Genomic DNA, 27,533 nt, shown 5'->3' with positions numbered 1-27,533 from the left:
TTAGTGGCCATAATATCTAGGATTCTACCCAAGGTGACGGTGGAGGGAAGGTCCCACTGTACCTGGAGCAGACGTCGGTTATACTCACTTGGATTTTCTGGGGGGTTCGCTTCACTTCGAGACGGTTAAAGTGGAGGAACTTGGTCCAGTCTATTCATTAAGCAGGTTGCCGGGGTAACTGTTCCACCCACTATTTCTGTACTGAATCCTGCGAGGTTGGGCCTAATCACCAACTAGCGCTTTTGGTCCGGAAGACTACTGTTTGTGTGTGGTTTGACGCTCTAGATTATTTAGGCGTGTGCTTCAAATTTGATTGGTTCTTTAGAAGACTTTAGGTGGTTTGATTTGAAATTTTTTACTTTGATTTCGTGTGTTGTAGTTAAAATCTTTAATTGTGGCGGAATTACCGAGACAGTCCCGTAGACTTCGGGGCAAGTCTCCTGAGATTGTTACCGGGATAGATTTGTTAAGAAAACTCCGTAAATCGCGGGGTGAATCTCCTGAAGACATTCCGGGTCATTTAGAAGGGTTAAAGGTCCTTGTAACTCCTCCTAGTGGCAGTAGAGTAGGATCACCTGAAGAAGGAGAATCTTCTTTGGTAGTCCATCCAGATTACCAAAGATTAGAAACAGGTTACAATCCCGAAGCTGTTACAGTTTCCGAGCTTGCTGGTAGTTTTTCATCTGCCAGTGAAACAGGCGAAGAACCTGAAATTTCCGAACCTGTTACTCCAACTCCTAGTGTTCCTGATTCACCAAGAATAGAAAGAATTATCACCGAAAATCTTCCTGTTGGATTAATTGCTATAGAAGAACTTGTTCCAGAGGAAGAAATAGGCGTTTCTGATTCTGAAGATCTAATTACCCTTGATCTAAGGGAGCGTGAATCCATCTTTTACAGTCCTCCTAGAAGTGAATCTTGGTACCTTGCATTAACCAATTTTTTAGACAACTCAGTAGGTTTTTCTACACCTCGTACTCCGGTTCCACCTAGAGGAATTCATTCTCCTGTAAATATGTCTGGTCAGTCATCTGTGTTTTCACAAAGTCCTGAATCATTTTTACATGGCGGTCCTTCTGTTCCTACTGGGTATCAATCACTTTCTGGTACCTTTGCGGGAGCATCTCCTCAACCCATTGATCATGGGTTATTAGTTGGAAACAGTGGTAATGTACCATTGAGTATAGGTGAAGTTTATATGATGTCAGGTTCAACTCCCATTAACCAACCTCAAGGTGGCCAATTACCGCCTGGGGGGCAACCTTCGTTAATGCCTGGGGGGCAACCTCAAGGTACTTCATTTGTGACTGGGGGGCAACCTCAAGGGTATCAACCCCAAGGGTATCAACCCCAGCCTCAATATGTACCCCAAAGTCAACCTCAGTATCAGTATCAACCTCAAGGATGGCAACCTCAAGGATGGCAACCCCAAGGGTATCAACCCCAAGGGTATCAACCTCAAGGATACCAACCTCAAGGTCAAGGTCAACCCCAGTATTCGTATTTACCTCAAGGTTATCAACCTACGGGTCAATACCCTGGTCAAGGTTATCAACCACCTCAAGGGCAATCATATGGGACTACACCTTACAGTTATCAACCCTATCCTCAATACGGCTATGGATCTCAGTATCCTCAACCTGTTACGAGTCAATACCCTGGAATGTTAACATGGGATCCGTCACAGGGTCAACAGATGTCGCAACCAAGTATACAGTCGGTACCTCAAGCAGGACAACCTGCAGTTCCTGGTCCACCCCAGCAACCGCAACCTGTCCAGTCAAGTGTTCAGACCCCTGTAACTTCTGTAGTTACTCAGCCGCCAATTGCACCTAGTACTCCACCTCACACGGCTGCAGCAACTACCGCTTCATCTACCATGCTTACTTCTGGAGTATCGGCAGCTCCGGTTTCTACTGTCCCTGTAACCACTCCTCAGACATCTGTACCGTTGTCTGGACCCACGGTTCAAACCACAGTCCAGATGCCTGCAGGCCAACCTGGTACAAGTACGGTTGTTACTACTCAACCTCAATTTGTTCAACCTCCGTACCAGGGACAGTATCAACCTGGGCAAGCTGCCCAACAACCGGTTTACCAGTATCAACCGTATCCTGGGTACACTTATCAACCACCTCAGCAACCCCAGTACGGTCCGGTTAATCCTGGTTTTCCAGGAGGATATAATATCCCAAATGCGACTCCTGTTCCTAGTTATCCTGGATATCCTCCTCCTGGGGCTGGTATTGTGACTCAGAGTTTTAGAGATCCTAACCGGCAGTTACCGTTTATTGCGACTTTAGATTTACCCGACTTGACGCGCCTAACGAACGATCCAATTCAATATCTTCCGTTCTGGCCGCCAATGCCAAATAAGTTGCCCAGCGATATACCCAAGTTCGAAGGTAAGTCTGGAGAGGATCCGTCTAATCACGTGATGACTTACCACCTCTGGTGTGCATCAAATTCCATCTCAGATGATTCTATCCGCTTACGTCTTTTCCAGCGTACACTCATTGGTCTCGCAGCCAAGTGGTACATTGAGTTGCCACGGGCTTCTTTTTACAACTTTAGCCAGTTAGCTACTTCATTCTTAACTCATTTTCAGTTACCAGTCAGATACGATAATGGTACAGAATTATTAACTTCGCTAAAACAATCGACATCCACGTACATTTCTGATCACATCCATGAGTGGAGACGTCGAAGAAGATTAGTGAAAGTTTTTATCCCGGACCAAATTTTAGCTGAATGGTTTGTCAAATCATTATTACCAAGAATTACTGAAGATGTAGCTAAGGCCGGAGTAGTTACTGAGGAGCAAGTCATTGCTCAGGCACAATACCTTGACTTAGTTTACACTCAGTCGGGTACGTTACACGAGAAAATTCCGGATCTTCCAAAGTCAAACCAAATCGCTGCTGCTCCTTCGGGATCTCATGCCGCTGATGGTATGATCGGTATCGTGACTACGAAGAGTAAGAAGAAGTCTTCCAAGACCTCCAATACTCCAATTATCACTTTGCCTGATTCTCCGACAGGAGAGTCTTCTCCTCCTGAACTTACCGCCGACATTCACGCTGTAGAGTCATCTACGGCCAAATCCAAAAACGGTGGAAAGAAGAAAGGAAAGAAGAAGGCTAAAGCAGACAAGGCTCCAAAGGAGAAAACGGAAAAGTCGGAAACCAATGACGAAAAGCGCAAACCTCGTTATCCTTGTCTTATTTGTGAAGAAGATCATTTTACGAGAGACTGCCCTCATCGGGCCGAGGTAGTGAAAATAGTCAAAGGTTCTCCGACTCCTGCTGTGTTAAAAAATCCATTTCCCGAGCAGGAAAATAAGATGATAGGTTCTTCTTCGAATGCCAGTGAAGAACCCATTTTGATGATGTCTCATGTCAGGATTGCGACTCGATCGCAAGATTATGGTAGTAAGGCTCCTGTTGATGGTAAAGAAGCAGAATCTTCTCACTCTAACCCATCAACCTCAGCTCCTGGTTCCGATCCACTACAGATCGAAAAACCTAACCCAGACTTAGTGATTAAGCCGCCCGCCAAGGGTGTACTTCGAAGGTCTGCTTTCAATCCACATGCGAGAGCAGCCCAGAATTACAACATTGTTGAAGACTTAGCTGTTTCACCTTCAGCAATGTCGGCACTCGAAGTGCTGCAATCATGTCCAGCGCAACGAAAATTGCTTTTGTCGGCTATTGGAGCTGTCGATGTTCAGGACCCGAACCTAATGATCTTTGATCTAGAAAGTAGTACACCGCGTCTCCCCCATCAAATGGCTTTCCAAATTCCAGTGATAGTCAAAAACAGGCCTATTCATCGGACTGTGATTGATGAGGGAGCTTCTACGTGTATTATGTCGATTCAATGTTGGAGATCGCTTGGTTCTCCTTCGTTGAACCAATCCCCCACCATCCTTAAGGCCTTTGATGGCCGTGGGTTCCGTCCGTTTGGTATTCTACAAGAATTGCCTATAGGGGTCGAAGGTAAAACCGTTAGTCTGGATGTGGAAGTGGTTGATGCCCCTCTAGACTACAACCTTCTTTTGGGTCGAAGTTGGTCATATGCTATGACAGCGGTCGTTTCATCGGTCTTCAGAGTCATTAAGTTTCCACATAACGGTAAGATCGTGACTATTGATCAGCTGACATACTTTTCATCCGACCCAACCTCTTTAGAAACTATCCAGCATGTTGGTAAAACGACAATCCCTTATAGGGACATTGGTGTAGGTTTAGTTAAGGATTCCGGTTTACTGGGAACTTTTCCTCTCCCTCCACTCAATGCAGACCCTTCGTTTGCAACAATTCATATGATCACGTCAGAAAACATTATTTATGATGATCCTTGGTATGTTCCCTCTGACTCTGAGCTAGACTCACTCGGTGATGTTATGCCGTTGAGTCCGTATGAGATTGCTTATGAAGCTCTTATGTCTTTTACCGACTTTCATTCAACCGACCAAATGAATGTGGTCAGTGAAGAGTCACTTTTCACCTCACCCTTAGAACGGATAACGTTTCCCGAAGAAGTGTCATCTGACGAACAACTTCGCGAAATCCTAAGTGTAGATGATCTACCATGGGAAGATCTCCATCACAGATCTTCGTTTTTACCTAAGGATGATGCATTTGAAAATGATTTTTCATCTATCTTTACCGCTGAATATGTCAAAGACGCTCAGGATCCAACGAAACATTCTGATTCAGAGCTGAATTTAGGGAATATTTCTCGTACTATTCCCATTGATATTTCAGTGAAGCCCGGAATCGAGGAGAACATTCATATAGGTGCCGCATGTACTGAAGAAGAAATCCAAACTTACAAGGCCCTATTCCAAGAATTCCGCGACGTGTTTGCCTGGTCCTACGAGGAAATGCCAGGAATCGATCCTGCCATTGTTGTTCATGAAATCAAAACCTACCCGGATGCTAAACCCATTCGGCAACGGTTGCGTCAGATTCACCCTCGAAAAGCAGCTGCAATCAAAGCCGAAGTCGAAAAGCTGTTGAAAGCAGGTTTCATTTATCCGATCCCGTTAACGGATTGGGTATCGAATATTGTTCCCGTCAATAAAAAACAAGGAACAATAAGAATCTGTATCGATTATAGGGATATCAATCGAGCTTGTCCAAAAGACAACTATCCTACGCCTTATATCGATCAAATTATTGATGATTGTGCCGGAAGTGAGATGTTTTCCTTCATGGATGGTTTCTCAGGTTATAATCAAATCAATATTCTACCTGCCGATCAACCAAAAACGGCATTCATTTGTCCATGGGGGACATTTGCTTATTGCAAATTACCTTTTGGCCTTAAGAATGCCGGTGCTACTTTTCAACGGGCCATGTCTTATGCATTTCATGACATCAAGCACATTGTGCAACCCTATCTCGATGATTTGCCTGCTCATTCTTTACACCGAGCTGATCACCTTGTCCATTTACGAGCAATCTTTATGAGGTGTAGGCATTATCGAATTCGGTTGAATCCCCACAAGTGTGTTTTCTGTATAGAAACAGGTCGATTGCTGGGATTTGTTGTTTCCAAAACCGGCATTCGCGTCGATCCCTCGAAAGTCGAGGCTATCATCCAATTGCCTCCTCCTTCGAGTTTGCGCCAACTCCAAAGTTTGCAAGGGAAAGCGAACTTTTTACGCCGATTCATCCCTAACTACGCCGAGGTCACTAAAGGTTTTACACGGTTGTTGAAACAGAACGTACAATTCTTTTGGGACGAGATTGCTCAACAATCTTTTGATGCACTTAAAACACGCGTTGACCCATGCACCGTTATTGCATCCTCCCAACTACAACCAGGACTACTTCTTATACCTCGCAGCTTCGCATTCCACCATTGGAATGGTGTTAGTTCAAGAAGATGAATTCAAGGCAGAGCATGTGATATATTACCTTAGCAGAACCTTAAATCCAACTGAGTTAAAATATTCGCATGTGGAGAAATTGGCCCTGGCAGCCGTTCAAGCTGTCCAGCGTTTTCGTCACTACATTCTTCTCCGCAAAACTACTGTTATTTCGGATTGCAACCCTATGATTTATATCTTGACAAAACAACTGCTAGGGGGCAAGTACTCTAAATGGATCGTCATCCTGCAAGAGTTCGACTTGGAGTTTGAGAAGTCCAAGTCTAAGAAATCTTTAGTCTTCGCGGAATTGATGTGTGATTTCCCGAGTGCTGACACAGAGACTGTGGCAGAGGAGTCCATTGCGGACGAATCTTTGTTTCTTATTAGCACTGTAGATCCGTGGTATGGGGATATAATCATCTATCTCCAAACCCAAACCTTTCGGCCTGAAGCTTCCAAGGAAAACCGTCGAAAAATTCGGTTTCAATCCCAGCAATACAGAATTATTGGAGATACACTTTATCGCCTGGGGGCAGACTTAGTTTTTCGACGTTGTTTAACTCACGATGAGGCTGAGAGAGTTTTGAATGATTGTCACTCTGGAGCATGTGGCGGTCATATGTCTGGGTATGCCACAGCTCAGAAGGTGTTGCGCGCTGGCTATTTCTGGCCGTCTATGTTTAAAGATTGTATCCTTGCCGTCAGAAAATGCCACAACTGTCAAGTGTTTGATCGCAAGATGCGCGCTCCACCTGCTCCTCTCCACCCTATAATTGCCGCTGGTCCATTCGCCAAATGGGGCATTGACTTTATTACTTGTAACCCTCACTCGGCCGGGGGGCATGCGTATATCATCCTTGCGGTTGATTATTTTACTAAGTGGGCCGAGGCGATGCCTACATTCGACGCAAGCGGCAAGACAGCTGCACTTTTCGTATTCAATCATATCATAACTAGGTTTGGTGTCCCACAAGCAATCATTACGGACCATGGAAGCCATTTTCGAAATGTCATGATGACTGAGCTTACAAGCCAGCTTGGTTTGCGCCACGATAGCTCTACACCTTATTATCCGCAAGCCAACGGTTTGGTTGAGTCAATCAACAAAGTTCTAGTCGTCATGATTCGACGGATCATTGGTATCCATCGAACGAATTGGCATAACATGTTATTTTCGGCGCTATGGGCATATCGAACTTCAGTGAAAAATTCAACAGGTTTCACCCCTTTTCAGCTAGTTTATGGCTTAGAAGCTGTGTTACCTATTGAGTGCGAAATCCCATCACTTCAAATGGCTGTCGAATTACTTCCAGCTACTTCCGAAGAGGAGAAACGGTTGTTATACTTGGCTAAATTAGATGAGACTCGACGTGACGCTACTTTAGCTATCGAGACTCACGCGAAACGAATGAAAGCTCAGTACGATAAAAATGTAACCCCTCGAAGTTTTTCGGAAGGAGACCTAGTACTATTATATGATCAAGCTAACGATAAGCTAGGTGCTGGAAAATTCGTTCCCATGTGGCATGGGCCCTACATTGTAAAGCGAAAGCTAGCAAAAGGGGCTTATGAGTTAGTTGATTTTGATGGGGACTCTTTGGGCAAACCCAGAAATGGACTTTACCTAAAGAGGTATTATGCTTAAAATGATGGATGGAGAAATTTTTAGATAGGTTAGATTTCCTTTCTAGCTAGCAAGTGTGTTAGTTTAGTCAGTGTGCTTAGCTTAGCAAGTGTGGTTTTTCGTCATTATTTTGGCTCATCTTGGTTTTACTCTTGATATTGTAGATGTCGACGCCTCTCCAAACATACATTGGATTTGCTGATGGTGCTTGTCGTAGTACACGGAATATCTCTTCCGCAGCTTGGGTTATCTATTCGCCCTCTGACGAGTTAGTTTCTATGCATGGGGTAAGCCTCGGTCAAACAACGAATAACATTGCAGAATACAGTGCAGTGGTTGAATTATTATCCGAATCTATTTCATTTGGAATTCGACGTTTGATAGTGAGGTTAGATTCTGAACTTGTTGTATTACAGCTTAATAGAGTTTATGCCATTAGAAATCCTGTGTTATTAAGGTTGTTTTTGAGAGTGCGTCTCTTGGAACGTGAATTTGATTACATTGAATATCAACATATTCCAAGGTCTTTGAATACATTAGCAGATGCAATTGCTTCTCGAGTGTTGGACAGACATTTATAATAATCATGCAAGTAAATTTAAAGACATTTCATCATACATGTTAAACAAGATAAGCCGGTAATAGTGATATATAGATATAGATAGAAGTGTGTCCAAAAATATATACATCGTCTTCGATCATAGGTTTAACACACCTTATGATCGGCAAAATGATAGTACAAAAAGTCAAAAATGTCACATGTGACTACAAAAGTGACTAGTCAATCACTGGTGGTGCTCTCTGTACGACACCACTGCGCGGGCTACCTTACGCAAAAATCTCCTAAACGGTCCAGGGACCGCGACTACGAAGCGCTGAAGCCTCATAGGAATATCATCCATAGTAGTCTCAGGTATATCTGCCGTGAGACGCTCTAGATCATGCTCCAAATCAGCTAGTACTTCTGCTGTCGCATCCTGTAGGGCCGGTGCCGGTGCAGCTGGATGTCGTCTGTCGTAAGGCCGGAGATTGGCTGGACGCTGTGGTCCAACATCTGCATTTTTAAAATTTTACTGTTACTTTGAGACGATATATATGAAAAATAAAAAATACATAATTAGAAAACTTGTGAAAATGAAAGTACCTCTGTCATCCCATTGTTCTCCCTGTGGAAGAACCATGTCCGGATCACCTCTGAAATCCATTCCGGCATATGGAAAGTCTTGTATCACAAAAAGCTGGCCCTCTAGCCAGTCGAAGTAACTGTCGAGAATCGAACCACTGCAGCACCCTCGTCAGGATGCCGGGCCATCACCGCAACCCATCGAACAAGCTTTGGCTCCCGAGGACCCAAGTCATCAACAGTGAGTTGCTGAGGGATCAGCATAGGAACTCTCTCCAAGGCAAAGCTCACGACTATAGGCCCATATCCAAAAGTTTTAGTCGTCCGTTCTTTGCCTTGGTTAGTTGGCTCTTCATATGAGCCGACACAGCTTCGCACCAGTTGAAGATGGTGCCTTGGTAACAGTCAACTGCCATCCGCATTTGGGATCCGGAGGCAATGTGCAAGGCGGCCGCGCCACAAATCCTAGTGACCGTAAATGCAATAACTCTAAGTTCCGCCAGAGCGATGTGCTTTATCTCCACGCCTTTTTTATGGCGAGTCCCTGGTCTGCACCACTCCTCGCGGAGATCATCAAGGGATTGGCCACCCGGCCTGGTCCCCGCAAGGTTGAGTTGCTCACCTCTGTTTGGCAAGCCAGTGAGAAAGTATACATCCGAGGGCTCTATCTCGAGCTGGTGCCCTCCAATGTAAAAACATTGATCTTGAACGTTCCATCGCTCAACCAGCCATTCCAAAAATCTTACCTGGCCCCTCATGCCCGGTATGGTCCAATATTTGTACAATCCACATGTTCTTAAGGCATCCAGAGAGGGTTGGTGGTTAATCGCAGCTTCATCGTCCTCTACGTGCTCTCTCTCTCTCCAGTCTAACATGTTTTAGGTCCTGCACATCAAAAGAGTCAATTAGAAATTAATTTGAGCAAATTTGGTGGTTTTTTGAGAGAGTTGGGGTTTTGAAATGCGCCCTTTGCGGAAGACGCACCCCGGCTTTGTAGCACAGGGCGTCCGGACGCAGCTCGCCTGAAGGCGGACTGCGTCCCCCGACCTTTTTCCCGTGTGAGAAAAAGTCGGGGGACGCAGGTCACCCGAAGGGCACCTGCGTCCGCCGAGGGGCGCATTTTGAACCCAAAACCCCCCCAAAAAATGAAACAGAGACCAAAAACAAAAAACTAAACGGATAAAAATGAAGAGTGGGATGTGTAAAATACCTCGGTGAAGCGGCGTTCGATTCCGACGGTCAGATTTTCCGCAGCAACCACGGGAAGTTTCTTGTCAAAAGCTCCTTTTTCAACCTCAACAGTGAAACGGTAAAAATGACATGGTAAAAGGTCTTTTTATAGGTTTTTTGGATGAATTAGTTCATTTTTTACCATGAAAAGATGTTTTCAAATGTATTTTTGCCTATTTTAAACAGGTATGAGTAATGTGTCGCTTTTGTGCAGGACGAAGGGATTTCGAGGGAAATTGTAATTTTTCACAAACAAAATTTCAGAGTCATCTTTTAAGCCCTTTTCTGACTCCTAAAACATGAAAAGATCGCCGAGTGTTTCTTTTTCACTCGTTAAAACGGAATTAAAAGACGGTCCCCTTTTAGCTCTTTTCTGACCGCAAAATCAGGAAAAGATTGCCGGGTTTTTGTCGTTTCAAACTCGATAAGGAAATAAAACGACGTGTCTTTGATCGCTTTTTACTTTTCAGGTCAACGATACTATTATGAAAGTACTCCTTGGTCGCAAGATCAAGCGGTTCCCCCAGGTATTATTTTATACTTTTTCGGGCTTGAGGGACACAAATTACGAAAAAGTTCAACGTGGAGTCTCCTTTAGTTTTTTCAGACTCTCTAAAAATTGAAAAACGCCGAGTTTCTCCTATACTGGGCTCGTTAAACTTTTACAGTAAAGGACCTGTTCAATTACAAACAGGAACGAACCACTCCTTCCTAGGGTTCGAATTTAAACTAGGTTGGACTCGTCCGAAGGATGAGCTTATAATCAAGCATATGTTATCCTCCTCAAGCTTGTTAAAAATAAAGAGGTACTTGCCAGAAATGGTGGGGGAAAAAAGAGAAGAATGAACCTATTTGTCACCTTTTGTCTCAGAAGAAACTTTATTACCGCTCTTGAACACGACACTTTTTCATTCACCTGGGTTGGGAAATCTTTTACCTCACAGTTGACCAAATCACTTTGAAAATCTTTAACCGGGTTCAGGGATCAACTTTGAGTTATTCGTCACCAAACCATCTGTTGTGTCGTTATGTGTTCAAGAGGTCTGCAAGCAAAACTTTCATCTGCAAAATACTTGTCATCCATTTGACCATCCCTGAGTCAGTCCTTACAGCAACATTTCTTCAACTTGAACAATGATTTCGTGTTGCGGGCTTGCCTGCAACGGGTCGCTTTCTATCGACATCGACACATTATCTAGAAAGATGACTTAGGAATCGACAGTACCTTGAAGTCTGCATGCATCAATGGCAGGTTTCTCGCCTTTGACGTCAGTTTACATCATTGACTTTCGATCAGAGGATTCCGTGAAGTGTTCGACATCAAAACATCTATTCACATTTCACGGGTTGTGCTTGGTACTTTGAGGACCATTGACATTACTGGTGGTTTCTCTCACGCTTGTTAACAGTTTACATCATTGACTGGTAATCAAGTGGTTTCTACCATGTTCGACATCGAATCATTTAATCACATGGCTAGAATCGTACCAATTCGGGAAGTAGAAGTGAAGACCCTGGATCTAGTTTCTACCATCCAGGCTGCGAGGAGTTTTGTATTCATTGTCTATGTAGACTTATCATAAACAGATGGCTGCGTCCATACTGTGTCTACAAAAGTCTATAAAAATGATGTACTGCAAGATCATTCCTGTATCAGAATAGTTAGTCCATTAGTTAAAGTTTTGAATCTGAGTATGGGAATGCCTACCTCAGTGATGATATAATCTTATCCATGTATTTTGTGTTGAAAATTGCAGGTTCCAACCAGGCCATCCACAAGGCAATCCTTGAAATGATAAAGCGCTTCACCCTTCCTAGAATTACAAAACCCTATTCTATTCCAGGCTTCGCACTTTAGGGGGCAATCTGTTACACTAAAAAATGTCACCTTGACTACTTACAGTTAGTATGGCTCAAATCAACAGTCATGCTACCCTCTAGGGCAAGTCTCATGCCTCTGTTATCCATCTCAAACTCAAAGAAGAGAGAAAGTCTTGTAAAAATCATGTTTATCTCTGGGGTCGCAGGTTCTCTCTAGCCTTACCTGCGGGGACGCTGACCATGTTCACAAAATCTGCGTCCATGGACGCTCTGTATGTTAAGGGACAGGTGCGTCCCTCTGTAAAAGGCAAAATGCGCGAGTTTTATCTTGAAAAAGTTACTTGTGGTTACTTCTAGAACATTCTAGAGGTCGGTTTGATGAAATGGATGCGCCTCCAGTTGGTTCATGTATCTCTATTAAGGGGGAACTTATCCCATCAATAAGGGAGCTATCCCACCCATAGAGGGGGATGATCCCATTGATAGTGGACCTGAATAACCTCTTTACAGCACTATAAATAAAGGCATTGAGCCAAAAGGAGAGGAGGTTGGAGCTATACATTTTCTTTGGGTAAATGCTGCAGGATTTAGGTCTTCCATTAGAGCCTTTGTGAGGAGAGATTGTCTTCACTTGATTCTACTTGGGAGAGGGTGAGCTTTGTCAAAGTAGAGGAAAACCCTTGATGGACCCTGGGAGGAACTTGCACAACACCAAGGCCAGGTTGTAAGAGTTTCTTTGTTTCGTTATTAATACAAACTGGTTTATTTTTCTCAATAGCTTGTGTTAATGAGTTATTTCATGTGTTCCTTGGTCTGCATGTTGAATATATGTTTTATTATATGAAATGCAAGTGCTTGGTAATTGTTTGATTGTTTGTGGTTGCAGGAATTGACTTGAAGGAGGAGCTCATCCGGATCGTCAAGAACGGACTTCAACAACAGCGTTTTGGAATAAGGTAAGCCTAAACACTTGTAGTTTTCATGTTGTAAAAGGTGTATTTAGAGAAAGATCACTCCATTTTGTCTTGTTTGTCATTAGAATGTCTTAGACTTCTAGGAAGGTCAGTCGTGTCCGCACCCTTGACAGATTCCGTGTGACATTATGGTTCTGTGTTGCTCAAGCTCGAGGGTTAAATGTTGATTTATGTGCGACTCCGTTAGGCGGTTTTATTGTTAGCTCCGGTGCAATAGGCGGTGGAATAGTTCCAGATGAAGCTGAAGTTAAAGGATTAGGTTGATCAGTGGCCTAGTTATTCAATGATGAAAATGGATTTCCATAATATTTACTTTGTTTTGACACCAAAACATCAATTTTAGGCTTAGAGGTGGGTAACATAAGCACTTGGGAAGTGGAAGCATGGTCTGTAGCAACCATATGTGGCTCTGGGTTTGCAAAAGGATTAGTCAAGACTGCGGATGTAATAGAAGTCTTAAGAAGCTTTGATACTTCACAGAGGTGAGGACAATCTGGCGTAAAGTGCTCATCGTTACTTATTAAAAATTGGTAATGAGGTTTTCTAGCCGAAGGAGAGGAATCAGATGATTTCCCTTGAGGGGGATTATTTTGTTTCTCCTTGTTTTTACCCTTCTTTTTTTTTCTTGGTTGCTTTTCATTCTTGCCTTTGTCAAATGAAACGACATTAATTTCAGAAGTAAGAGTGTTATCAGATGCATTTGAAGTTTGATTGGAAATGGAAAGTGTTTTACTAGATGGTCTACCTATTGTTTGTGTGCTTGAAGAACGAATCACACCATCACCGACATGAGAGTCCTTACTTGATGGTGGTAGAGGAACAATATAAGTTGGTCTGGGTGCATTCGGGATCTTGTCATAGAACGTGCCATACTGTGTATAAATCAAGTCCAAATATTGGGCACGACCAATTACTTTCTCTTCAGTGACAACTCTACCTTTCACCACATCCTCGGTGATAGATGGCAATAAGGATTTTATAAACCACTCAGCTAAAATTTGATCAGGAACATAAATTTTGACCATTCGAGGATGACGATGCCACTCATGAATATGATCAAAGATATGAGTAGTAGTAGTCTATTTAAATTTGGTCAATAGTTCCATTCCAATTTCATATTGTATGGGTAACTGGAAGTGGGTTAAAAACGTTGTATCTAAGGATGTAAAGTTATCAAAAGAAGCTCGTGGTAACTCAATGTACCACTTCGTAGCCAGACCAGTAAGCATTCTTTGGAAAAGACGTATTCTAACTGAATCATCATTCAGGGAGTTTGATGAACACCATAAATGAAAAGTCATGATATGGTTGGATGGGTCTTCTCTAGGGTTTCCATTGAATTTTAGAATATCGGAAGGTAATTTATGAGGAATCACCAGCCACCAAGGTGCATAAAGAATTGGGTCATTGGTAAGCTGATTTAGGTCGGGTAATTCAAGTGTTGCAACAAAAGGAAATTGTCTATTAAGGTCAGGTTGAGCATAACTAGGGTAAGATGGGATTTCTTGGGCAATAGGCCTTTGCATACCAGCATAAGGCATTTGTTGTTGGTAGCCTTGATAGGGGTAAGTTTTTTGAGAAAATCCTGTATAAGGTGGTTGTTGAGCACCAGGATAAATTTCTTGCTATCCAAACCCAGCATAGGCTTGTTAACCAGCACCTGGGTAAACTTGTTCTTGACCAAACCAAGCATAGGATTGTTGACCAAGTCCAAGATGAGGTTGGTATTTCTAGAATTTATGCTATTGATATTGGGGTTTCCAAGGCTGTTGGAGAAACTATTGTTTTTGTTGATACAACGGTTTTTGACCACCAATGTAAGGTTGACCAGGTTATGAATACAATAAACCAATGTAAGACTGAGTCATTCTAGTAAAAGGTAAATTGGCCTAAGGTTGTTGGAATCCAAGCACAAACGGTTGTTGTAAAACTGCCTGAGAAGGCTGAATCTGTAAACCTAAAACTTGGGAGTCTGAGGTTGAATGACCAGCTTGCACAAGTTTAGATACAACTAACTGAGCTTGCGACTTCGGTAAATCGGTAACAGCAAGCATAGTAGTTATGGATGGGACAAATTTCATAGGTTGTGATGGATACACAAGCCTTGGTTGAAGGGGCATTATTGGCTGCCACTGAAAAATAGTCATTCCAGGCTAACCTAAAGATGATGGCATACCTCCATATGGTTTCCCCCCAGAAAATGGAGGATAAGGAGATTATGCATATTTTTCTCCGTATGGGGGTAATCCAGTATAAACTAGATACATTGGATGGTAATCAGATGAACCAGCTTGATATTGACTTGATGGGTCAAGTTGTTCAATATCCATTAATGAAGAACCAGATAAAATTCTTGTAGAGGACATGGGTGAAGACCAAGGGCTAGAAGCAACACCTAAGTAGGTTCCAGATAAATATTGGTAACTTGGTGGAACAGAAGGAACACCATACAAATGTGACTCAGGTGTCACAGTAAACATTGAAGAGGTAGTAAAAAAAGATTCTGTCCCAGCTATAATAGATGGTATAGCCTGAGATGTTGACTCTGCCTATTCAAATGTCAAAATAGATTTCTTAACAAATCAATGGGTGTCTGAAAGTAATCAGGATCAAAAAGAGTAGTAAAATGAGGAGTATGAGGATAAAGATAAAGTCTAGTTCCAAAATGAAATGGAGTTCTAGGTGTTTCTTCCTTAGGTTCCTCTTCCATCGAAATAAAACCAGGTGGAAGGATTTCACCATCAGGTTCGTAATATATTTTCGGTATTTTTTCCTGAGGTAAAGGGGAAGTCTCAACAGTTACGGATGTCTGAGGATGAACTGATCGATCGTCTTTCGGTATGGTAACAACTTCTGATTGTTCAACTTCAAGATCCAAGTGTTCTGGTAAAAGAAAAACTGGTTCAGGTTGGGATTCTTTAACAACTTCTGGTTCATAAGTAACTTATGATTGAACAGTGATAGGTTCAGGATCAATTTTTGGTTGAACGGATTCAGGTTTAGAATTAATTTCTTGTTGAAAAAAATTGGGTTGAGAATCAACTTCTTGTTGGACAACTTGGGTTACTGTTTCACTAGGTTCAATTCTAGTGTCCTCAGGTAATTGTGGAGATTCCACTTCAGTAATAGATGTACTAGTAATTGGAGGAGTAATTGGGGTTGCAGTACATACTGGTATAGGTGTTTCTGGTAATTTAGATGAAGAACCAGAAGTTTGGGATGTACTGGATTCAGTCAAATGAGACCACTTTGAGCGGATAGGTGTAGCTTTAGGTGGTAAAGGTGGTTTACTCGCTATCCTACGCAAACGAGGGGGTGAGGGTTGATGTTCCTCCAATATTGTTGATTGATTTTATTCCAAAAATAAATAAACAAAAAGGGTAAGCTAGGAAAAATGATTACCAAGCAAGTGTCAACTGTAGAATACCTCCCCGTGAATTGAGAAGTACAGGCAAGCAATCTCCCTGAATGCTGTGTTCGATGTATCACAGTGTACAAGGCGGCCAACTCGGTTACCTAAGGATGGACAGCAACCTAATGTAGTCCTCCCATATATACCCAAAAGTACGTGGAGGCCCAATCTGTGTTAGCACTGTCTAATAAGAAATCGTAGAGTGGGAGCATTCCATTATACATTACGTACTATAACACCACCCTATATACCCAAAGGAATGTGGATGAGCTATGATATACTCACGTACGTGGAATGAGGTATCACACTCGGAATGTCTCAAAGAAAAGTTAGAGACAACTTCTATGTTTTACAACACCGTAACACATCTCTAGCCTAGAACCTCTAAATGTTTTGTTTTAGGTGACAATACTCCATTAGGTTAATCGAGATTAATTTTAAGTTGATCTTGATTAAGAGTTTGTCTTTCAAGGTTCACCGCGTGATGTCTTTGATATTCCTATAATGCAACTATAATGAGAAAAATTCTTTCCATTTGATTTTGAACAATAAAATCCTTAGCTAATAGGGATAGAGCAATCATATTCTTTTAATCATAAAACAAAGAGCACATCTAATGCAATTTCCTTAAACTATTCCTATAAGAACACACAAACCTTTCAATGCATGATGCAAGTTTTTCTTTTTAATACCCTTAATGTTGAAATGAACAAAAGGAAACTAATACACATACAATCAATCAATCTTTTTGCAAGAATGAAGACTTTACAACATTTCATTTTCGAAAGAAATTAATACCTTTATGACACTTTCTTTTCACCAAAGATTAATCGAATATAAACTAACTTTGACAATGGATTGAAAATGATAAAGAAATCACTTAAGAAACACTAAACAAATAAGGCCAAAGTAGGGCTAGGAAAGGAAATACAAATTTATTTCAGAGACACGACAATCATTGATCTTTCGGCAAGAAAAACGAGAAGGAAATTTGTAAAAAACCAAGCCAAAGGTGGGATTTTTGACCTAAGTGTAGAAATTCCCACTGTAGATCACTTGATAATGCAATATACTAAAGAAAAATACTTGATCTACTTCTAAAAACAAAATTATGGAAGCTTAATCTATTTTGAGCAAGATCAAATAGAACACATATAACAGAGAATGAGAAAGCAATCACACATGAAAACATAAGAATACTCTAGGGAAACCCTCAACTAAAAACCCTGATCTCTATATTATCATACAAGTGGAAATTTCTCTAGATTACACAAAGCTTTAGCTCACAAGCTATACAACTCTCAGTATAATCCCTCAATGCTGCTCATAGACTGAATAGACACAACATATTCCTTCCCTCAGTCCTCCAAGGCTCCTATTTCCTTGTGCAGTTTCTCTATGGTCTTCCAGCTGCAACCTGTGTGATTTTCACCTCACACACAACACTGACCTCTAAAATAACTGTGCAATCCTGAAGGAGATAATTCCTTCTACATGGATGAGTTTCCTATATAGGAAAAATCCTCCAACTGATAGTACATTGTCCCTTCCTTTGATCTCAAATGGGTCTCTATTTGAACTGACATGCATGAGTCATTCATGAGAGAATATTTAGTTATCTGAAGTACACTAGTTGAATGCATGCATGCATTGACTAACTGAACTCACAATCAGTTTCGCAAATTGTTGGAACTAATCTAACTCGACTTAACTCAGTTAACTGAGCTAACTAATTACAACTCAAAGTACAAGTCATCCTGATCTCCTTAATTAAGGAATAACTTCCTCAATCAAAGGGATAACTGTTGCATGTATTCACATAGACTTCATGTTTGATTTTCTCCAACTAATTAACTCAAGATGAATTAATTAATTATTTTTCAAATAGCTAGTGAGACCAAATTCAAATTTTAATTCTCAATTTTAATTGAGGGACTAATTAAAATTGGAATCTATCCCAAAATTCTATTTATAGAAATGTTGCTTTTAGCATTTCTATTTTATCATTCCTTGTTGCTATTTCCAACACGAGTACCTAAAATTCTACTTATAGCAATACTATTTATATCATTTATATTTTTAGCATTTCTTGTTGCTATTTTCAACACTCCCTCTCAACAAGAAAAGCATTCAACTCAAACCCAATCTTGAACCTTTGGAATATTCTACATGCAACACTTCTCCCTAGTTTTGTTGCTCCAGCAACTCTAGAAACAAAAAAGTATCCAACCTGAATCAGAATGATGCCTCTGTCATCAAAGTCTTTGACTGTTATTGCCTCTGTCGACTGAAAACTCTGCACCTCTATGCTATTCATTGTCTAACTGCTCTAGCTTCTGTCACTTTGATGTATGAATCAATCAATCACACTGATTCCTCCTGCTGCATTAGTGCTACTGTTGGTCCTATCTCCTAGCACCACATCTCCTCTCATCATGTTGCATCATGCTGCCCACTGCTGCACTGCAACTCAATTACTGAGAAGTAAGTAACTGACCTCCCTATCGAGCTAGAAATGTGCTTTGATGTTGAAGCTTCCTCTACTGCTCCATATACAGTTGTCTCTACCCACTTAGCTAGTCCTACTACTCCTCTTCGGGGCTCTTGTAGCAAGGTATAATCAAAGAGGTTGGGTACCTCAAGGATCCTACCCCTATTTCAGCCTTCTTGGGACTATCACTTCACATCGCCCCACCTCACACCCGGAGTTATGGATGCATGTGATCCCTCTACCCACATGGCTCAAAATTTCCCCCTACTAAAGGTCTCTACATGAGTGGACGCCTCCACTCGATCTCCTCTCGGCTTCTCCAATTGTGGCTACTCCACAGCCTCCTGAAGTTGCTTCACCAATTGTGGCTCCTCCACAATTGTTTGAGACTTCTTCTGGCGCTACATGTTGAGAGGTAATGTACTCTCCTTCTCAACCACCAAGTCTCCAACATTTGCCTTGCTCATCAAGGATTTTCATGTATCTTGTACCTCAAGTGCATACAAGTTCTTGGCTAGCATACCAATCTGTTTCATCTTTCCTGCCGTCACGAAATTTTCTGGAAAAAGAGTTGATTTTAAATCAACGATATCCTGCTCATCTAAACTCCGATTCAGATGATTTTTTCTTATGAATTTGGGTCTTTCTCCATAAGGAATCCAGATCTAATATTTGTTTCTGAAAATTTTGCACAAAAAATTTCAAATCTGCTCTGAAAACTCACAGCCATTTTTTTTTTTTTTACTTCGAATTTTCTTCTTCATATACTATTCTCCACTTTGATCACCTTTTCTCTGATACCATGTAGAAATTCCCACTGTAGATCACCCGATAATCCAATATACTAAAGAAAAATACTTGATCTACTTTTACAAACAAACTTGTGGAAGATTAATCAATTTTGAGCAAGGTCAAATAGAACACATATAATATAGAATCAAACTATCGAACTTGTGGAAGCTTAAAGATCAAGTTGAATTAGAGCTGAACACATATAACAATAAGAAGAAAAATCAATACACATGAAGATAGAAGAATACTATGGGGAAAGCCTCAGCTAAAAACCCCGATCTCTATATTATCATACAAGTGGAAATATCTTTAGATTACATAAAGCTTTCGCTCACAAGCTATCCAACTCTCAGTACAATCCATCAATGTTGCTCATAAACTGAATAGACACAACATATGCCTTCCCTCAGTCCTCCAAGCCTCCTATTTCCTTGTGCAGTTTCTCCTAGGTCCTCCAGCTACAACCTGTGTGATTCTCACCTCACACATAACACTGACCTTTGAAATAACTATGCAATCCTAAAGGAGATAATTCCTTCTGTATGGATGAGTTTCCTATATAGGAAAAATCCTCCAACTGATAGTACATTGTCCCTTCCTTTGATCTCAATTGGGTCTCTATTTTAACTAACATGCATGAGTTATTTATGAGAGAATATTCAGTTATCTGAAGTACACTAGTTGAATGCATGCCTGCATTGACTAACTGAACTCACAATAAGTTCCACAAATTGTTGGAACTAATCTAATTGGACTTAACTCAGTTAACTGAGCTAACTAATTACAACTCAAAAGTACAACTCATCCTGATCTCCTTGATTAAGGGATAACTTCCTCAATCAAATGGATAATTGTTGCATGTCTTCACATAGACTTCATGTTTGATTTTCTCCAACTAATTAACTTAAGATGAATTAATTAATTATTTTTCAAATAGCTAGTGAGACCAAATTCGAATTTTAGTTCACAATTTTAATTGAGGGACTAATTAAAATTGGAATCTACTTGGAAATGCTATTTATAGCAATGCTATTCTTAGCATTTCTATTTTATCATTCCTTATTGCTATTTCCAACACCGGTACCTAAAATGTTATTTATAGCAATTCTATTTATAACATTTCTATTTTTAGCATTTCTTGTTGCTATTTTCAACGCTAAGGAGGATCAGCGCAGCCCTGAAAGGGAGATAGTGCACTTTAGAGCACTATCATCAAGCCAAGGGTGCTCTGCAACACACTGTGTCTTCACCAAGCCTGCGCTGGTGCTAGAGAGGCCATTCAAGGGACATTTAAGCACAATTTTTTACCAAAAAACACTTCAAAAGGGCTGAAATAAGATCAATGGAGGCAAGTAAAGTCCACCAAGGTGTACTAGGATGAAGATAAACTACCCGGAATGATGATCATTCCTTAGCAGAGTCACCAATTTGTTATGTGGAATTTTGCATCTACGGATAAACAAAACTTCCCTAAGTGGGTAGCTACACTTAGAATGATAGATTTAAAGAGTTTAACCTTTTCCTATAGAAGATAAATAAAACAAGGATCCTACTTGTTATCTTTTGCTTCCATTTGTCTCATTTGAATAGCTCTCGTCACTCCTTCTAGAACTAAATCCGCTTGATAAGTACCTGCAATCATAAACAAAGGACACAAACCAATCAAAGCGAGAGATATATCTACTATAAGCAAATGGAATCAAAAGAATTTACACATATAATCATCATACATAAAGACAACAATATGGGAAAAGGTGTAAACAACTTTATTAAGTAGAAGGAAGAGTTACAACGAAAGAAGTCTGATCCCATGTCACTCATCCAGCTTGAGTTCCATCCTCCATCACACCAAAATCACAACACTCCGGCATCATAACAATACCTTTTTATGATCTCAAACCTCAAACCAACAATATCTCCTTACAATTCTTCAAAGACGAGCCCCTGATCACTATGATGAGTGCTCAATTTATAGGGAAATGGAGGTGGTTTTGTCATAAATTGGGCATTGAATGGCTTTCCAATTTGGGAGTTAGTTTTCAAGGAGGAAGGGATGTGAGGATATGAGGTTATTTGATTCATTCCCTATCTAATTTCGAGCTCATAGGAGAGGATAAGAGGTGGGAATCTTCTATAATGATTTAAAATGAAAGAATATTCCCAGAACCCTATGAAGATTTCACTCAATCTCACCCAGCGTAGGTCAAGGTGAGCCTAGGTGCTCTGCAGAGTAGGCTTGAATGGGCCTAAGCACTCTGCAGCATGTGTACCCTTGACCAAGGTTTCATTGGTCCCTCAAGGATTCATTCCAGGATGTCTTCAGGCCAGAAAACTCTCAGGAATGATGGCATTCAATGTGATGACTTGTCTAGGGCATGTAGTAACTGAATTAGGGTTTTACGAGCCCTAAAAGTACTGATCTGAATGATGGGAGTGATGTACCCAAATAGAATTGTAATAGGAAAAACAACCAGAGTTGCTTAAACCGCATGATTGTGTGTAAAGAATCTCAATATGGAAACTTTTTAAGTATGTCGATTCATTTGATCTGTGGCTAATGGCATTCAACATTGTAGGAGCCATTACAGATGGAATGACAATGCCTTTGATGCGGCTACTTGTATTAATAAATTTGATACACACAGTAGGAAATTTTGATTCATCATCCACAGGAGATTCCATCATTTATCAACATGGTAATATAATTTCCTTTCCAACAAAACTTTGCATAATATTCATATTACATATTGATGAATGTGCTGGTGATGGTTACTTGCGCAGTATACTTTACGTCTACCCTATCTATCAATGGTTGCATTTTTTGCTGCATTTCTTGGTGGGTATAACATCTTCATGTTTCTTTCACATCTTCCTGTTTCTTTCACACCTTATATAGATAAATGGTTTTTTATGATCTTATCTATGCTAATGATTTTATTTGCCTTGTTTGATAAGAGGCGTTCTGTTAGGCAAGGACCAACGAAAGGTAGTGTTATAGACATATTTGGGCACTGCAACCCCAATCATAAATGTCCATAAACCAAGGGCTCTTAAGTCCCTAAAAGTGTTGTTCCAACCTCTAAAAGGACAAGGTCAACTGATTACATCTTCTCCCAGAAGTTCTCCATGAAAAACTGCTCAGAACTGGTCAAAACTGGACCATCTCACCTACTCCATAGTCAAAGTGCGCTGCACCCCACCTAAATACACACAGTAGGTGTGATTCATCTTGAAAATCCCTTCTATGGGGTGCAATGGGCGAGAGTGGACAAATGGCAGGGTCAATCTACAAGGTGGAGGATCATGGAATCTTCCAGAAACTTCTCCTGTGACACTTTCCTCTCTGCATTCACCCAGGGATGAGTAAGATATCATCAATCTCCAAGTGGAATCAAGAACTATCAGAGAGAGGACACTAATCAACTCTCAAAAGCTGACTCACCCCCTTTGAAAACATCTATATATGGATCCCTCATCCCAGCGATCCAGAGGCTGGAATTTTGTATCTTGTAAGGAAGTGCTACTGGTTTCTTGGTGCAATATCATAGTGTTGGGTGATATAAGCTTTTCATGAGGTGAAGAAGGGCTTTCTTGCTGAGAGGATGATTCTGGGTCAGAACAATTGGTTGTAATCCTCTTTGCTCTTTCTTGATTATCAATAAAGCTATTCAAGTTTTCCTCCACATTCTTGTATGATTGATGTTATGTGCATTTGTGTGGTCAATATATATCTAGTCCTATATTGTTTATGATAATAGATCTATGTTCTTGGATAGTCTTATGCTGCTTTGATTCTACAGGTGCTCTGTGAATCTGGGTAGAAAAGGAAGCGAGTAGCAAATATCTATCAGAAGGGAGAGGAATCAAGCAAGGAACCAAGCGCAAGACAAAGGTTGGTCTCCTTATTCCCCTCTTATCTATTTCTCATAAAGGAAAAAGAAAGTAGTTTTAGTTTTTTTGTTTCTAAGGTAGCTACTAGCCTTAGTGGGACTAGCAGCTCTGCATAGACACTAGTTTTCCCGATAACAAAATGGCGACTCCACTGGGGAGTGAATAGATTATTTGTTTATCTGCATTTTTTTCTTTATAAACTTACAGACGGAGCCTGAAGTTAAGCTCGCTAGCCTTCGAACTGCATTTGCTATGCAAGTGCAAATTAGATCAATGTTGCTTCAGTCTATCTTCTGGTTTTGTTTATGAACTGAACAATTGATTTACAAGCTCTCTAATTTCCCTTGTGGTGGCTCTAGTAACCTCTTTAGATATACCCTTGTGATTTATTTACTGATTACCACTTGCTCGGCCTAAATCCCTGAACTGAGCTGCAAACTGTGACCCGAAATCCAGTTAAAGTCTCGTCCCTGGTCCAGCGCACTGTCTCTTCTGTGAATTCTAGATGCATCGCACTTCTCGAGTGTAGTAGGTGTGCTGCATCTCTAGTTCACTGTGTTACAGGTGCGCTGATCAGACAAGGCCTTTCCTGCTCCTAGATTTGGTTTCTGTGTTCACTCTTTTCAGCTCTATTCAAGAGTTTTGCTGCCTGTAGTTAGTACACCTCTGTTGAAACCCCCTTCCTTGCCATTATTCCACCTCTATTGTGCAAAGGATTGTAAATGTTTTTATGTATTTTGAGCCATTTTCAGTTCTCTTTTACAAAGAAGTAGCGTAATCGTACTGTCGTTTCTTGATTTGAAAGTGTCACAAGTGTCATTTTCAGTCATAGAAGAGAATCTGATTGTTCTTGATAGTTGATTACACTGTTACTCTTGTATTTGATTTGAATTAGTAGTTTTTCAAGTGTCGAAAGCAAGTTTTCATTTCCAAATCGCAAAGTGTCATCATTGTCCTCATTTTGTCTTGAAAAGAAACTTGTTAGTAACGTCGCTTTGAAAAATAATTCAGATTTGCGCTTAGCTTTCTTTTTATCATTCACACATTAAGAAGGCTGAAAACAAATACATGCACGTGCATTTGCATTTAGAATGTTTGTTGGTTTGATCTAGGACGATGCATATAGTGTGTGCTCTCTGCTCTATGTTGAAAGAACGCCATCTCTCTTTCTTTAGTAGCTAGGATTTTCATTGCAAAAAGAAGCTTAAACGACTGTTTATCATCTTAGATTGCATTTTAGGAATTGTACATCTACATCACGCGGTGAACCTGAAAGGCAAATTTCTTAAGTAGGATCAACTATAAAATAAATTTAATGAATCTAAAAACGCTTTGGAACCTAATGCACAACATCTAGAAGTCTAGGCTAGAGACGTATTCCGACGTCGTTAAGCTTGGTAACTATTGTTCTCATCGTTGGTTGGGTGATTCCTCCACCTTCAGAAGATAAGTGCCAGTACGGACTTGTGCTCCTATGTATCATCGAGTATATAATGGGAGACCACAATAGGCTTTATCCTTTATCCCTAGGAAGCCATGTCTACCGCCCTATCGATCGCAATGCACTGAACACAGCATTCATGAAGATTGACTGCCGTACCATAAAAAGTATTCTGCAGTTTTGCGATTGGTTTGGTAATCCCTCTATCTAGATTTCTAGAGCAGTCCCTTTCGTTCATTTTCAGACTCCTTAAAGGAAAAAGTCCATCTGACCACTTGTCACTTCAGACTCATTAAAAATCGAAGGTGACTAGAGTCATCTTTTGTTTTTTCTTGACTCTTAAAAATTGAAAAAGCAAGTTGTGTCAAAGCGTCTAAAATTCATCTAATTCGTAAACATACTTCCCCTTGATTTTTAGTTGATCGAGTAATCCACAATCGTGGAAGAAAGTCAATTGAAACCTCGTTGTTCGCGGAGGCTTACGAGTCAACCGTCTTTGTCTCCAGAATCAAAACTGTTACGGACAAAGTGAACTCGTTTAACTAGTTCCAAATCCCCTGGTAAAGTTAGAGCAAGTGTTCCAACACCATCGGAGACTTCGGTTACTCCAAACATTTCTGGTATCCCTGCCTTTACAGAAGAAGTTCAACAACCACCAAAGGACAGTAGAACTGATCCTAGCGTGAAGGTAAACACTTGTATTACTGAACCAAATCCATCTATAGCTGATTCAGAAGGCGTTATTCCCAAAACATCTATCGCTACAGATTTTATACCTTCTTCGGTACCAGAAATATTCTACAGACCTGATGGTCTACCTCTTCCACCTAGTTTGATTGCTATAGAAGAGATTGTGGAGGATCCTCCATCTAGTACTCCATCGCAGTTTGGAGTCGGGATCACCCTATATCCTTCTTCATCAAAAATTATTCTACCGTTCTCGGAAGCTCCTGTAGAATCGCTAGGGAATCTTTTGGATAGACTAGAAATGTCTGAACAACCATCGACCTCTAGGACTGTGTCATCTGACACAATGACAGCAGAACTTCCTGTTGTCACTCCAACAATGTTCACCGGCATACCATCTGTCCCAACTAGCTCTCAATCGCTAGAAGGGGCCCACTTAGGGGCTCTTTCGACAGTATGGTCCGTTTCTGTTTGTTCATCTGGAATAGTATCCGGGAACTCTTATGTTGAGTCTCAGCAAATTGATCCTCCAAGGTGTCAATTTGGGCAGTCCAATTCTCAAGGACAAACAATTCCTTTGAGTACCGGATTACCGCCGTATGGGGTGCAGTATACCCTTTCATTGTCAACCTCGGGAGGACAACCATACGTGAGTTCACAACAAAATTCAGGTTATGTTGGAATTACATCTAGTGGTTGGGTGCCAATACTACCTCAACAACCAAGAGTTGTATATTCGATGCAACAATATTTACCTATGTCAAATATACCAACTACACCGGCTATCGTGACGGTGTCGCAAGTACAAGCATTTCCTATTGTATGCTAACCTCAGGTTTCTCAGGTTGTAATGAAACAACCACTTGTCCCTGCAACTAAACCACAATCACCAACTAGTGGAATGACATAGGCCCAAACAGGTACAATTACCCCTCATCTTGGTCAAACGGTCATTATTGGACAACAGCACATGGCTTCACAACCATGGCTAGTGCAATACCAACAACCACAATTCCAACAAGTATACCAAGGATTTGAGCAACAAATCTTTGCAAATAGTGGGCAGTCGTATATTCAAAACGGTCAAAATCAACCATTCTATAATGGTTATGCCCATCAACCTTACCAAAGTTACCAGCATCAAATGCATTATGCTGGTATGCAAAGACCAACTGCTCAGGCAATTCCGTCATATCCTGGGTATGCTTCGCCAAACCTGAATCAACAGTTACTCTTTGTGGCAACTTTAGAGTTACCAGATCTATATTGGCTAACAAACGATCCAATTACTTACACCCCTTGGTGGCCAGCGATTTCTCATAAACTCCGGTCAGATATTCCTAAATTTAATGGAAATCAGGGTGAAGACCCGTCGAATCATGTGATGACATTTCATCTGTGGTGTTCATCAAACACCCTAAATGATGATTCGATTAGGCTTCGCCTTTTTAGAGGATGTTAACTGGTCTGGCAGCAAAGTGGTATATCGAGTTACCCAGAGCTTCGCTTGAAAACTTTAGTGCCCTAGCCACAACTTTTTTAACCCATTTTCAGTTACCGATAAGGTACGAAACGGGAACAGAACTTCTTACCAATTTCAAGTAAACAACAGCCACTCACATATCCAATCATATTCATGAGTGGCAACATCGTCGTAGAATGGTAAAAACATATGTTCCTGATCAACTTTTAGCTTAATGGTTTATTAAGTCATTATTACCTTCCATTACAGAAGATGTGGCAAAAGGAGGAGTCGTCACTGAAGAGCAAGTAATTGCTCGTGCGCAATATTTAGACTTCATTTATATCCAGTCTGGCACACTCTATGATAATATCCCTGACACTCCTAGACTGAAATTTTCCATCCCTCCTCCTCCTAAATCGAACAATGACTCTCATGCTGGCGATGGCGTGATTGGCATGATAGACACGAAATCGAAAAAGGCTACATCTAAAAAGGCCTGTAAGATTTCCAGTCAAAATGAAAAAGAAGAACTTCTCGCCTCAGAAGTAAATGCCATCTCCACTGATAAAGGCAAAGAAATCAAGCAACCAGGAGGCAAGAAGAAAAACAAAGGGAAGAAGAAGAAACAGGAGGAATCATCAACTGAAAATTCTTCTGCAAACCCTCCTGGAGATAGGAAAGCAAAAAGTCCACGCTTAATA

This window comes from Pinus tabuliformis, chromosome 1_2 (genome assembly GCF_031772625.1).
Source record: "Pinus tabuliformis cultivar Carrire ecotype Pingquan chromosome 1_2, CPIR1, whole genome shotgun sequence".
NCBI classification, from domain to species: Eukaryota; Viridiplantae; Streptophyta; class Pinopsida; order Pinales; family Pinaceae; genus Pinus; species Pinus tabuliformis.
This window is presented reverse-complemented; position numbering follows the sequence as displayed.